This window comes from Phyllostomus discolor, chromosome 1, assembly GCF_004126475.2.
Source record: "Phyllostomus discolor isolate MPI-MPIP mPhyDis1 chromosome 1, mPhyDis1.pri.v3, whole genome shotgun sequence".
Classification (NCBI taxonomy): domain Eukaryota; kingdom Metazoa; phylum Chordata; class Mammalia; order Chiroptera; family Phyllostomidae; genus Phyllostomus; species Phyllostomus discolor.
In genome coordinates, this window is record NC_040903.2 from 77,802,515 (window position 1) to 77,816,891 (window position 14,377).

General features: G+C 39.3%; 1 long non-coding RNA gene across 1 annotated transcript; it reads left to right on the plus strand.

The window, feature by feature from the left end:
- The first annotated feature begins 3,134 nt into the window (after positions 1-3,134).
- LOC118499873 lies at positions 3,135-14,150 on the plus strand. The gene is made up of 4 exons (XR_004902431.1): positions 3,135-3,145; positions 6,437-6,443; positions 12,891-12,895; positions 13,497-14,150. It is a non-coding gene; the product is annotated as an uncharacterized LOC118499873 (long non-coding RNA).
- The last annotated feature ends 227 nt before the right edge of the window (positions 14,151-14,377 follow it).

Sequence of the window (14,377 nt, forward strand, 5' to 3'; positions counted from 1 at the left end):
GGTAACAAAATTATTTAAGACCTGGAAATCTCAAAATAATCCAGAGCATTTACTCTAAAGTTCTGTCCCTAACAAGGAATATATTTTGTTCATGGCATTGTAGTAGCATTAATTTGCCTTTGTAACCTTTTTCACACATTTGCTCACTGGCTGGCTGTCAGTTGAAATGTTGGGAGGGACCAACCCACAGGTTTTTTATCAGTGATCACCTAACCATTCCATGATCAGCAGAGAAGGCAGGCCCCACTGTTCAAGCACTTTTCAAGACTGGTTGCATCAAATGTGCTCTTATCTCATTGACCAGAACAAGTACAATGGCCAAAGTCTGACTCACAATGGGTTACAACACAAGAGGTTTGAACAAATGGAGACCATGACCACACCAGCCAATTATGCTCTACTCTCTCACCCCAGTGATCTGCATCTCTCCTATTATAAAACTCATTTGCCCCAACCAAAGGCCCCAATGCCTTATCCAACCATGGCCTCTAGCTCAAGGTCCAGGATCTTATCATCCACATCATGTCCACATGCAGCTTCTTGAATGCAACCCATCTTGATTCAGAGACCTAAAATTTAAAATATTAGTAACCTGTCTTTTGCACACCCAGGAAATATTAGAGTATGGGAACATTTAAAAAAGACACTCTCACTTAGGTAAAAGAAGAATATAGACCTGGTATAGTTCCTGGTCTATAGTTCCACAATAACTGAAATCCTCCCAATACATAGTAACTGTGTATTTCTTTGGCTATGCTCCCTGGAAGTGACCTTGAAGTTTATCATTCTTTAGAAAGCCCCATCTCAATGTTCCCTTCCACTCCTGGGTAGCCTGCCCTTGTCTGTCACTCTTCTGATTGTTGGTTTTGCCCACAGACTGTTATAGCTAATGTCCAAGACAGCCTTCTTTTCTATAAGAAATGGCTGGGTTGACAGATAAGCACTTTTCTCAACTTGCTTTCTGCACATAGAAAACCAAGAGCAGAAGGACACTCTGCAAGTGTCATTAAGCTCAGTCTCTTCCAGTCCAAGCTAGTGTCACATTTTCACACACAATCTTTTAAAGCCTGGGGGGCTCTTTATATCATACAAGTAAGTCCTCTTCAATTAACCAAAATCACACCCTCTTGGAGACATGTCTTTCTCAGCATAATCTTACAAACTCTTTTATGATAGAGCTTCTAGGAAACTAAACTCTGAAGAACCTTGGAAGCCCTTATGTATCACTGAGAGTACCACCTTCCATATTTTAGGAGTCTGAACAAAGGTCACACAACTCACACTGGACTTGATATTTACCTACAATTCTCAATTTACTTTAAAAATCTATTATTACCAACTTTGGGTCCTGGGAATGAGAAATTGTTTTATTTTCCAAACCAGCAAACTCTACCCACTCTAAATTCCTTTAAAATTCCATGTGAAAACTGAATAAAGTTTTCTTTAGTTCATCTCACTCTTCTTACCTTATCATGGACAGCTGAAAGAAGCAAACATACACTGTCCACATTTTGCCAGGACATCACATGTAAGGTCCACAAGTTCCTGAGGCACATTCCTTCCATGTGGGTTATCAGAGAACACATTTCTCCAGTTGTTTTGCTTTTGTGTAACATGGGCCACCATTTCTCCAGCTCTGTATACAATTTTTCAACCATCCTGCTCTAAAAAAATTATGCATAGTTTTCCAGCCTTTGTCCCCAAACTCTGCTCACTACCTCTCCCTAAATCCAATGTCAGATATTTAGTTTTGGTTGGTGTTTTCATCAACCTGCTTCCAGGTGCTTCTTTATCAGTTCACTTTTGCTACATAACAAACCACTTCAAAAACTGAGTGGTTTAGAACAACAACTATGAATTCAATTTAGTTTGATCTCAACTGGATACTGTACTGTGTCTTGGTGTCAATCAGTAATTTGTATGTGGGCAACTTGAAAGTGAGCTAGTGGGTTTCTCATTCACTAGAAGAGTGGACAATCATTTCCAGATGGTGGTGTAGTTCTAGGGACAAGATAAAAAAGCAGGCACACCTCTCAAAGGCTAGACCAGGAACTCATGGCAACACTCCACCACATGAGATGAGTCAAGACAAGTCTAGACCAGCCCAGATTCACGGGGCAAAAAAAAGACCCCCACTTCCTCAGGGCATAAGTTGCCTAATGTCCACTTTTATAATCTGCAAATTGAGTTCAGGGCTGATTTTGTTGAGTTATATGTCAAGAAGAAAAAAACATGTTGACAGAAATGAGAGAATTGCTCAGTAGTTACACAGTTATGTTCTGAAATACCTTGGAACAGACACCATCATATCTTTCTGCATCTTTCTTGACATTTAGCTTTTCTGTCTTATTTCTTCCTACTTTCTTTTTTCATACCCACAACACAGGTGGTAAAAATCTTAAATAATTGACATGGTCAAGGTGTAGGAGGATAATAGAAATTTAAATGACTTGTTTCTCCCACTTTAAGCCATAGGAAAATCTCAACTTAGTCATCTATAGAAGATTATCCTAACTTAGGGCAATGATGCATTTATTTTAAAATGGCATCTGTCCAAACAATAGAATACTTTGAATTGTCACAAAACTCATAGCAGCATCTATATTTCAGTTGGAAATCAAAATATAAATTCCTGGCTTGAACAAATTTCTATAAGATGCATGTGATTTTCCCTAAAGTCAACTTCTGTGAGATAGTAAAAGTGCATATGTTAACCTGCAAATGAAGTGATTATGAACTGGTTGCCTGGTAACAAGGTCAACATGTTTAATCTTTTTTTTCAGAGAGGTTCATATCTCAGTGTTTTTGTAGAGAGGTACTCTGAATAAGGTAAAAATATTAATTTTATATAAAAATAGTTTTTAATGGCTGTCAAAATTATAATAACATGGTACAATTTAGCTCAAAAATAAGAACTGCCCTCAGGACACAAAGCTTTGGGGCATATTTTGAGCAAATTCCAGTGGATAGATGGGTTCCTTAGGACAGTTTGATAGATTTGAATCAGCTGCAGTGCCTCGTTTCCTCTTCTCCATCTTTCATATGTTCTTTTTTTTAAATACTTTTTCCTGTTTCTACACCAACTTTTGCTCCAATTCAGGCTCACTGGGTGAAAATTGTGTTTGGCACTGAGGATATATGTGGTGTGCTGGCAGTAAGTGCAATTAAACTCCACCAGTGTTGACAACGGGGAGGGACATGCCCTGAAACAGGTTTTTTACTTCCTTTATACTATTCTCTTATTTGCACTTGTGCTAATATAATTTTTGTGACTGATCAAGTAGCAAAGAGGTATAGGTTTTAAATTTGCAACACTTTATAACTACACAGCTAAAACCATAAAAATACAATGTAACAATATGTTTACTTTTTACTTTTACAGCACTAAAATTTTACCAGTTTAATGACATAAAAATGTAGTTTGAATTCATTAAATGTGACAAAAAATAAAAAATAAAACTTCTGTAAGTAAATTTGCATGAAAATTCCAGCCAAGTCTTTAGCTTATTAACTTATTTAAATTTATATAGCTTAAAGCTCAGTATTTAAATATCAAGCTAATACATACTTGTGTCTTACTAAACTACTAAGAACATCAAGTGGACCAAGTTGTTGACAATAAAATGAAGAAAAAGAAACAAAATGACCACCACTTTGAGGGTGGGAGGTAGGGATGGCTGGTGTGGGGAGGAGTGGTGAGGGGAAAATGGAGACAACTGTACCTGAACAACAATAAAAAAAAAAAAAGAAACAGTGGTTATAAAAGCCATACTAAAAAAAAATAATAAAATTTAACAGAATGGCACAATACTAAAATAAGAAAAAAGGCTGAATCCTATTTTAATTTAAGAGTGTTAGCCTGGGCAGTTGGTGTACTTTTTTCTCTACATTTCATGTTTCTGACTCATATCAGCATAGCTAGTGTTCTGACACCAGCTTGTCCCCATGGCCCTCAGGACATTTGCCTGGGTTGCTCCATGCACCTCTGTGATTTACCTTTGATTGTAAACCACCAAGCTAGACTCTTTTGCTTTGAGAGGCAGATTATGGCAGCAGATCTGAGTGCTTCTCACTGTTCTGTGGAGGTCCCAAATCACATCTGGGTCTCCATACTGCCGTGTTCTAACCCGGCAGTCTCACTGGGCACAGCGTCACACAACACAGTGATCCACACCACTGGGTCTGTGAAGTCAGATTGTATACAAACTACTTCTATTAAAAGGTAAACATTGCTGTAATTTTTCTTTTCACAAATATATTTTAAAAATGGGTATTTTCAAAATGTACTGTTATCAGTAGCCCTTCTTTTTCAAACAGATTATTTATTTTTGTTGTAAAAGACACTATAGTTTGTTACTGACAATGACATTTAAATACCTGTCTTACTTCCATTGAGAAAATTTGGAATCTCAATCAATATAATATAATGCCACATCCTTCCAGAATGAAAACATGTGATTTTCTTAGACAATTGCAGTGTCACTCGATCATTCTCTTTTGTTAAAAGTACCTTTCATATGTATATTTCAAGCATTTCTTCAGAAAAAAATGTGCAACGAAGAATGATAATTGATTGCTATCGAGTCATGAAAATACATGGAGGAAACTTAAATGCACATTACTAAGTGAAAAAAAATAGCAAATCTGAAAAAGCTACAAAGTGTAGGATCACAACTCTGTGACAGTCTGGAAAAAGTATAACTGGAAATAGTAAGGATGTCAGTGGCTGCCAGGGCTTGGGGGTGAGGAGGGATGAATAGGCAGAGCTCAGAGGATTTTTAGGGGAGTAACACTACTTTGTAGGATACTGTAATGATAGACATGAGCCATTATACATTTGTCCAAACTCGTAGAATGTACCACACTGAGAGTGAACCCTAATGTAGACTCTGAACTTTAGTTAATAATATTATATTAATATTGGCTGAAGAAGTGTACCACAGCAATGAAAGACTTAATAAGGGAAACTCAGAGGGCTATGAAGGGATTTATGGTAGCTTTGTATTTTTCTATCCGCTTCTCTAAAAGCCTAAAACTGCTAAAAAAAAAAATAATGTGTTTTCATTTGGAAAAAAAAAGAAAACAGGCAATATTCGTTCTTACGTGAAGCAGTGCTGCCTCCCAACCCCATGGTTTCCAGATTGCCAGTGTTTCTTCCCATCCCCCTCCCTCTACTGACCCTGATCGTTCCAAGAAGGATCGGACAGTGCGTGTGTGTCAGCTGGGGCTATCGTCCCCGCACACCTGACCCTGTGGTCAATCGTCTTCATCTGTGCACTACTCCAAGTCCATAAATATGACCTGAAGAGAGGCAAGGGAAGAAAACAAACCCGACTACTCATTATTGCCTAAGAAAAAGTTCACCAGCAGTGCCCCGCTGGGAGATACCGTGTTGGTCAGACATGGCCACTTAAGCACCTGAAAAATCACTCCATCAGTCAGGCCACCTCCTCTATCTACATGCCATGGACGCAGCCACATAAAATGCTCTGTGGGTGGGATCAGATCACCTCTTTAACTGACTTGAGTGCAGTGATCGCCAAAGTTAAAGGGGACTGTCATTAGAAACAATAGCCTCCCTAATGGCGAGGATGATGACCTTCCACTCAGATAGCTCCACTCAGCTGGAATGGCCCCATGCTTATTACGTACGGAAAATAAGGCACCTTATCCATCACTAAAATGTCGCTGCTTCTAGAGGGGAAAGCGCTGCTCCATTATCGTGTGCCAAAGCTACAAGACACAGCTCAGGAGAAAAACAAAGCAAAACATGATCTTCTGAGGGATGGCTTTTCTCATTTGAGTAATGTGTGCTTGGTTTGTTTTACTCACCATTAGCTGTCCCTTTTATATACAATGTTTATATATTTTACGTGTTTATATTTTATATATTTATGTATAATTAGCATTATATATACACATGCTAATGATTTAATTGTTTCCCTAAGAATTCCAAATACAAACCTCTATTTACAATTCAGCTTCTTCCACGCACGAACACAAATAAAAAGCACGTAAGTGCTCCCTGAATTGTACTTTCAAACTGCCTACATTTTTAAGGAAATGTATTTTGGAGAAAAATAACTCTCTTAGCTACAATAATTTAAAAGTGTAAAACGATCCATGTAGATTTTTTTCTTTTTACAATTCTACACCTTCAGGTTTACTCATTTGTGTTCACCATTTCTCACCAGGAGGCTGAGAAAGGTCTCTACGCCTCTGTGGACCATCAATCAGTGAAGTTCAATATTGTTTTTGAAGGTGTTCCTCTCAACAGATGCTGTCCCCACAAGGATGGCTGCCTTGGAAACAGCCTTGGCAGAGACTTGCAGCGTCTCACTAGCCTGTAAGCATCCCAGCTCTGCTCTCCCCTGAGGATACAGGGACCTGGAAGTGCCCGGGTTTCCTGTGACCCATTCCTTTCTTTCAAAATAAGCTTGCCAGTGGGTTCCTCACATCTCAGCCCCTCATGGAAATTCTCTGACTGCTTCAGCCTGCACTCATCTCACTCACTTCCATTTCTGCAGCACTTTCTGGTATAGTTAACTCCTCACTTGTCCTATCGTACTAGTTTCCTATCTGTCCTGTCACAAGTTTCTGCTTTCCCACTTAGACATGAGTTCCAAAGGGACAGAGGTCCTCCCCTTTATCCTGACTTCCCACAGCACCTTGTCCATTGCTGCACTAAAATGGTTACCCAACAAATGGTGGCTGACTGTGGCTGTCTCCCTGTTGGATGGGCAAGGCCCTCTCCATCCACACCCCACAAGCCAGTTATCCACCAGACTTGTCACAGCTCTTAGCTTCTTTCTGGGAGAGAGGTCTCCATGGAAATTCCCCAATACCTGTGCATTCAAAAGGATGTGAGGATCACTTTTGTCACAGTGAATCAAGTAATACAAATCAAAATGTGGATGGGTTTCACAATTTTCCACTGAACATGAACTGAGTGGGCAACAGTAAGAGTATCTGAAACCTTGAGGTGACTCTCCCTCTCTCTCTCTCTCTCCCCCTCTCTCTCTCTCCTTCCTTCTCTCCTTCCATCCCTCCCTCCTTTCTCCCTCCCTTCTTTCCTTCCAAACCCTTAGGTGCAGACTTACTGATTGTAAATTAGGTAACATAGGCCACAGTTGAGGACTTCTGCCTTGTAGGGTCCATGATGCCATGCAGAGCAAAGACTGGCTGCTGACTTTAGCATTTTGGCTTCATCATTACTTACCCTGGTTATCAACTACAGATGCTAACATGCATTTGGCTTCTAAGCTATAAATCATGAGTAAGAATAATATCAAGGCTGAAAGAAAACAATAAATTGAGATCAATCCTACAAGGGAGAGCAAACCAATAACACTGCTGTCTCAGTGGAGAATTAGAAATGAGATTTTATCACTGGAGAGTGTCCACAATGTTATGACAAAGCAATTTCCACCCTAACCCAAGGGCACAGTCCTCAAAGGAAGGGACCCAGCTCCATTTCATTTACATGCAGGTCAAACATCCAATTGACTTTTAACAGTCCATTTCAATCTTGGTCAATAAAAAGAGAGAAAAATCCAATTTTAGGGGATTAGTCCCCCTAGGTCCACCCTTCAGAACATAAATATCTCCTGTTTAGCCTCAGTGATGCTTTTCTATGCCACATGAACCCCCCAACTTCGTACAACAAGGGTTGTGGCTATTTTGGCAAAGATTGCTAGGGCTGACACTGGCAGAAGAAGTCCATGTACCAAACTTCATCAGAGGCATAGAAAGCCTTGTTACCTTCTGTACTGCTGAAAATATCAGCTTATTCACTCTCTGGTGTTAAAAGAGTAGTTCCACATTTTAATAAGTGATCAGCCACGTGTACCTGAGCATGAACTGGGCCCTTCAAATTAACACATACCTTTCAGCAGACTTAGGGATGCGATGATGTGGGCTCAGAAAGGACAGAGAAATACTTAGAATTTGGTTCTTAGTGTTTAGAACAACAGCCCAGAGTCGCCTGGAGACACTTGTCATAGCAGCAGAGTCCTGGGCTTTATGCTCAGAAATACACACATACAATGGTGTGATCAACATATTTGCTCTTTGATACAAAATACCTCTAAGTGTCCTATTGTTCCAAAATATTGTGTTGTCCCTTAAAATATCAAAACCTAATTGGGCTTTGTTGGAAAGAATGATGAGATACCCACAGCATGACAGAAAGTGGGAGACAAGCATGAATGAGGAGGAGGAACTAGGGAAGGCTAGATTGCTCCAGCTGTCCTAGGAAGATGGTGCTCTCCATATCAGCATCTAGTGAGAGACACAGAAAACAGGTTCTACTCAGAATGATGTGGAAACCCCAACGTTGTCCTGATCTCTTCTTCATTAAACTTAAATCAGCTTCTCAAAGTGAGCTTTTCTTTACAAAACAAAGGCCAAAACAAAGTCTGTGTGTTAGGAAAGGCCATTCACTTTGGCCAGATGACCACCATTAGCAGAGGTCCACTGGAAGTCATAGAGAAGGAACTGGGAAACTTCCTAGCCAAGTGGGACAGCACGTGGCAATGGTGGTTGCACCAGGGGTAATGTGGTTAAGCCTCCCATGTGGGGTGGGGAAGTCTGGTGCCCAGTCCCAGCCTTACCATTTAATGTAATTCAATGTAAGTCATGTTACTATGCAGCTTCAAATTTTGCTTCCTTCATATGAAAAATGGAGCTCCTAATAGTAGCTGTTAGTGTAAGGATTAAATAAGGCAGCCCACATAAAACTGCTTACATGCAATACTCAACATTAAGTGCCATGGCTGTTTGCTGATGGCCTCCTATAAGCCTAACCATGTTCCAGGCACTCTCTGCTACCTTAGTAAGTCCCAACCATCCCTCAGGATGGGTGTGATCATCCCTGTTGTAAAAGATGAGGAAAATGAGATTCAGGAAATTAAAGCCAAAAGGAAAATAAAAGAAAGGAAGAAAGGAAGGGGGGAGGGAGGGAAGGAGGGAGGAAGGAAAAGGAAAGGAAAGGGAAGGAAGGAAGGAAGGAAGGAAGGAAGGAAGGAAGGAAGGAAGGCCGGCCAATTTGCATGGCTAGAAAACCACCTTTAGCCCAAACCTGCATCTCCCTTGCTGCTTCCTGTGAGATATCCTACTCCCTCACCTGTGAGATGATTAAGTCAAAATCCCTGCCCTGTTAAACTCCAGCATATACATATTACATTGCTTCCACCTATGGATATGTGAGTGGAAGCAGCAGGAAACTTTCACACCTGTACAGGCTTTCTTGTGTCAACCTCAGGCCCAGAGGGAGGGCAGGAATGTGTGGGAAGATATTGCTGAGACTCACCTAGAAGCTAGCTGCTGTCCCAGCACCACTGATCCAGACCCAGAGGATCTGCTCCTTCTTCCAAAGCAATCTTCCCTCCGATGTGATTGGGGTAAACTCCTGTTTTCTTCAGCATTTGGAACAAGAAATGATTAGTCCTTCATGTCCAGTTATCAATAACTCTCTGCATATTTATTTTGCAAAGTGTCCTATATTTCATAATTAGTGATTAGGGGAAAATGAAGTTTCTATGTAACATAACTATATGCTGTATTGCTAAAGTTTTAGTAAATTTTTCTTCCTTAGAAAGTGAATAGTAAATAAAGCTGAAGGCGCATTTGATTATTTGGATAAGAGAAGATTTCTCATGGCAGATTACCTTAGACTTATCATCAGAAACACTAGAAATTGGATTTTATGATTATATACCTGGATGAATTTGTTTTTGAGTCATTATTTTCCAAAAACCCAAACTCAGAGGTGAAACCAAGTCTGGACAATTCAATTCCAGTTAATGGCAGTCTTTGTGTAACTGAATCATGACACAGTGAAATCTAGCAGAGGTATCAGACTATTACACGGTAAACTAATCAAATGATTCAAAAACTCATAAGATAATCCTATCAAGGATTTAACAATTAGGAGGGTGGAAACACTGTGCGTTTAATGATTAAAGGTATTAGGCAGAAGAAAATAATTGCATATAAAATGAGTAGTTACATGCAAAATTTTCTCTTTATTTTTTAAATTTATTTTATTTTATTTTAGAGAGCATGGAAGGGAGGGAGAAAGAGAAGAAGAGAAACACTGACCTTAGAGAGAAACTCAGTTGGTTGCCTTCTGCAAACACTCCACCAACGACTGAGCACTGAACCCACAATGCAGGCAAGTGACCCCACAGGAAAGGAACCAGCAACCCGTCCATTTGCAGGACGCAGGACAAGGCCCAGCTGACTGAGCCATGCTGGCCAGGGCTATTCATTCTTGTTTAGGATCAGGATCAGTTGTTAAACTATTGATTAACACAAGGGGAACTAGTACTTTCTTGACTTCACATTGAAAATCCAGGGATTCAGATACCAATTGCATTATCTACAAAAGGAGCAGGAAAAATAAGGTTAAACAGTACAAAATTTCCATTTATAAAAACAGTCACAGAATGTAAAGTACAGCATAGGGAATACAGTCAATAATAATGTAATAAATACGTATGGTGTCAAGTGAGTACTAGACTTATGATGATCACTTTTTAAGGTACATAAACATCTAATCACTGTGTTGTCCACTTGAAACTAATATAATATTGTATGTCAACTATAATTTAATTTTTAAAGCCTCCTATTTTTTAATTTGTTTTATTTTTGCATAATGGCTTTCTGAGTTTTTCTTCTACTACTATTGCTGTATGGAGCATGCAGGAAGCAGTGACATAACAGGAAAGTAGAAAAAGCAGAGAAAAATCCATTTCTATTTAGCAATACCAACATGAAACCATAGCAACATTTTAAAATACATGCAATGAAGTCTGTTATAAATCCTAGAGCATATAGTACTCTGAAATACATGCACCAATGTTTCAAATAAACATGCAAAGTGATTTAGCAGCACTGTGAAGGTATGTATAACACTGTTGAATACAATACTCATAATATTTTTAATTCAATATCACAGAAATACAATTTGCCTTGAAGAGAGAAAAATCATATTGATACAGCAAGATCTTCCCCACTTCTCAAAGAGGTGAGTGAAACTGTTACTATTCTTTGAAGTGGAGGAGATTAAAGAAATGGTGCACTGAAAAGAATTCTCTACCTGAAACTGAGAGCTGTGGTGGAGGCTGAAAAACTGTTCAAGTAAAAGTCATAGCACTTGATATAAGAAAGAGATGAGCAGGGAAGGAATCCACGGTCTCTCATTCAAAAAAAAATTCCATGGAAATTTATTCTCCCATGGTCAATCTGTAAGTATAATTCCTGAGACCTTCTCATTTCAGGAGTCTAAAATAATGACTCTGGCATCACACGTCATTTGCCCCATGTTAATTTCAGTTATCTGCCATTCCCCTCTTCATTCAATCGACAACTATTTATTAAATAGCCCTCATTTTCATGCAACTGAGAAGAAGGTGCTGTGCAGGAGGAAGAGATGAATGTGACACTATGCCTCTCTCCTCAACAAATTTCCATAACAAGAATACCCTATGCCCCTTCAGAGTCCCAGAGGCAGAAATAAGCTGCTGAAGATAATGTAGGAAGTCCAGTTGTCCAAGGTAGGGCTGACTAAGGTTTCACCTGTGTTCACACAGTGCTGTTGGCTTTTCAGAATGCTTTCTCCACACAAGCTGTTGTCTGAAAAGAACTGTGTGAGGAGGTTACAAGTACTGTCACTCAGTTTTAACCAATAACTAAAAGGATTTGGGATTTTAGACCCTTCACCCTTCTTCATAAGAAACTTAACTACAGACCAGAGCAAATGAAGTACAGTCCTTGAAAACCATGTCATTGCATGCCCCATGGGGGTGTGTAATTTCAGACTCTCTGCTGGGCAGTGGTGGAAATTTAAAACATCTGAAGTGTTTGGCGTGGAACAAATCAATTTCATTCTCTGATCCAAGTCTTCTCAGTGCAGCCAATCAATATGTGTCCATTAATATAAGGAGATGATAGATCGGTAGGTAGGTAGATGGATGGGTGGATAGATGAATGAATGGATAGATAGATAGATAGATAGATAGATAGATAGATAAAAGACACAGAGAGAAAGAATCCATAGTTAACTTATGAATTAGGAAATTTTCTTTGTTTTAGCAGGCGTCCTATGACTATCCTGAAGAATCTGGCTTAATCTATAATGTTTTATTTCTTACATTAAAACTAGAAGGCAAACATGAGATAATATTAACAGCTGTCATTTATGGGGATATTCAGCTGTTTATGGTATTAGCCTTTTCACTTCTTTTTTCTTTTGGCAGTTACCAAACATCTCCCAATTTTTAAACAACTCTAATGATTTTTTCAAAACAATTTAGCTTTTTCATGCTCACATGCAGTTGGAGTGGTCTCTTCTGCCATGTTTAAGGACAAGCTTTTTGTAGGGAGAATGATTCTAAAGAATTTTACTTCTCATTCATATCCATCCCACCAAAAAGCTCGGTGTGCCACATATTTTAAAAGGAAAACATACAATTATAAGGAAGGATGTGAATAAGGATTGAAATGAGACTCAGTTAAGAGAAATAGTTACCTTAACTGTACTTACATCACTCCTGGAGTTTCAACATACGAACATTTTATGTTCATATACATACAAGGGAGGGCCCAAAAACTGGAATTTATTTATAAAAATTGTGTATTTACTCTAAATGTTTAAACGTCAATCATCTTCAAAGTACTCCCTGAGTCTATTTGATGCAACACACTTATTGAGACGTATTTTCCACTGTTCAAAACAATTTTGAACTCACCAATTTTGATGGCTTTTAGTGCTTTTGCCATTTTTTGTTTCACTTCTTCCACATCAGCAAAATGTTTCCCTTTGAGGACTTTCTTCATCTGTGGAAGCAAAAAAAAGAATGTCATTTGCATGAAGTTTGGGTGAACAGGAAGGGTGGGGCACAGAGGTCATGCCATTTTTGGTCAAAAACTGCAGAACACTCACCAGGGTATGGGCAGGTGCACTTGTAAATCCCCCATCATGAAATGGGCAAATGTGTTGTAAGAGTCTTCAAAAAAATTCACTGAATCTGAGTGCAGACTCTCTCAACAATGCCAGCTGGTACACTGATACATGTGGGTTTCTAGAACACTCACCTAGCTGGGGAAGCCTGTACTACAAGAGCAGTTGTATACACTTTCTCCCAAAGATACTGTGGCTTCCAGCATCATTCGTAAACATGACACATTTCAGAATCAGGTGCTGTGCAAGACTGGTCTAATGCTTTTACAAAATAGTGAGCATTGCTGTGCACAGGCACATCTGTTGCTGATGAGCTGGCCATTGTAGAATCTGTACCAGGTGACCTTATTTGTTTGGTCCATCTTTGTAGCTATTCAGCTATTGCTGAGAAGCCCAGGCATACTTCTATTAGAAAGGCAGGAGAGTAAAGTGATTGAGTTCTGGAATCAGACTTACCTCCCAATGCATATTATCTGTAAAATGAGTAAGGTAATGTTCTCTGCTCATGTGGTTACTGTTGCCTGATACAAAGTATCAGCCATGTAATATGAAAAATAGAGACATTTATTGAAGAATATACAAAATACAAGGAACATTGTACATAGAACAGTGATACCTCAGTCCCCCTCAAAATAGGCACCTTCAGACTCACGCAGTTCTTCCAATAGCTATCAGTTGCCACATTGTATTTTCCTGAATCTCACTGATGATCTGAAATCCCTTCCTTTCAAACATGATTTTAGTTTTGGGAAAAAACAGAAGTTGCAGGGCACCAAATCTGGGCAGTAGCAGGGCTGAGTCACCTGGGTGATTGGATGTTTTGCCAAAAAATGCTGCACAAGCCATGATGCATAAGCAGGTATGTTGACATGACAAAGCTGCCAATCACCAGTTACGCATAGCTGAAGCCTTCTAGGTCACCTGAATAGTTTCCATGGAGGAATGTTCAAGCTTAATGCAAAATCTGATGCAGATTCATTGTTCTACTCACTCAGTCATTTTGAACTCGATCGCCATACAGTACATGCTCACTCTACTGCATCTACTGCTCCCAGTGACTAGTACAGTGAAGTCATCATTGTTCATGTATATGCATCCCTGTCCACTCTCCTTCACTTCCAGGTTACATCAATGTTACACAAACTGTTCTCATTATATTAACAATGGCTGGACTTTTTCCAGGCAGAATTCATTGTATGTTAACATTTGGGTATGATAGCAGCAGCAAAAATGGTTGTGCAAGCAGCGGTACTTCTTACTGTGTGTAAGTGGAAGAGAATGTCACCATGAGAAGGATCATAGAAATGGTCAAGTGGAAGCTCTCGAGGAAATAAGCCACATCAGGGAATATTCCTCAGCCTGCCTGTAGAAACATGTTTTTAGCCCAACTTCCCCCAAGATGGTTATTATGAA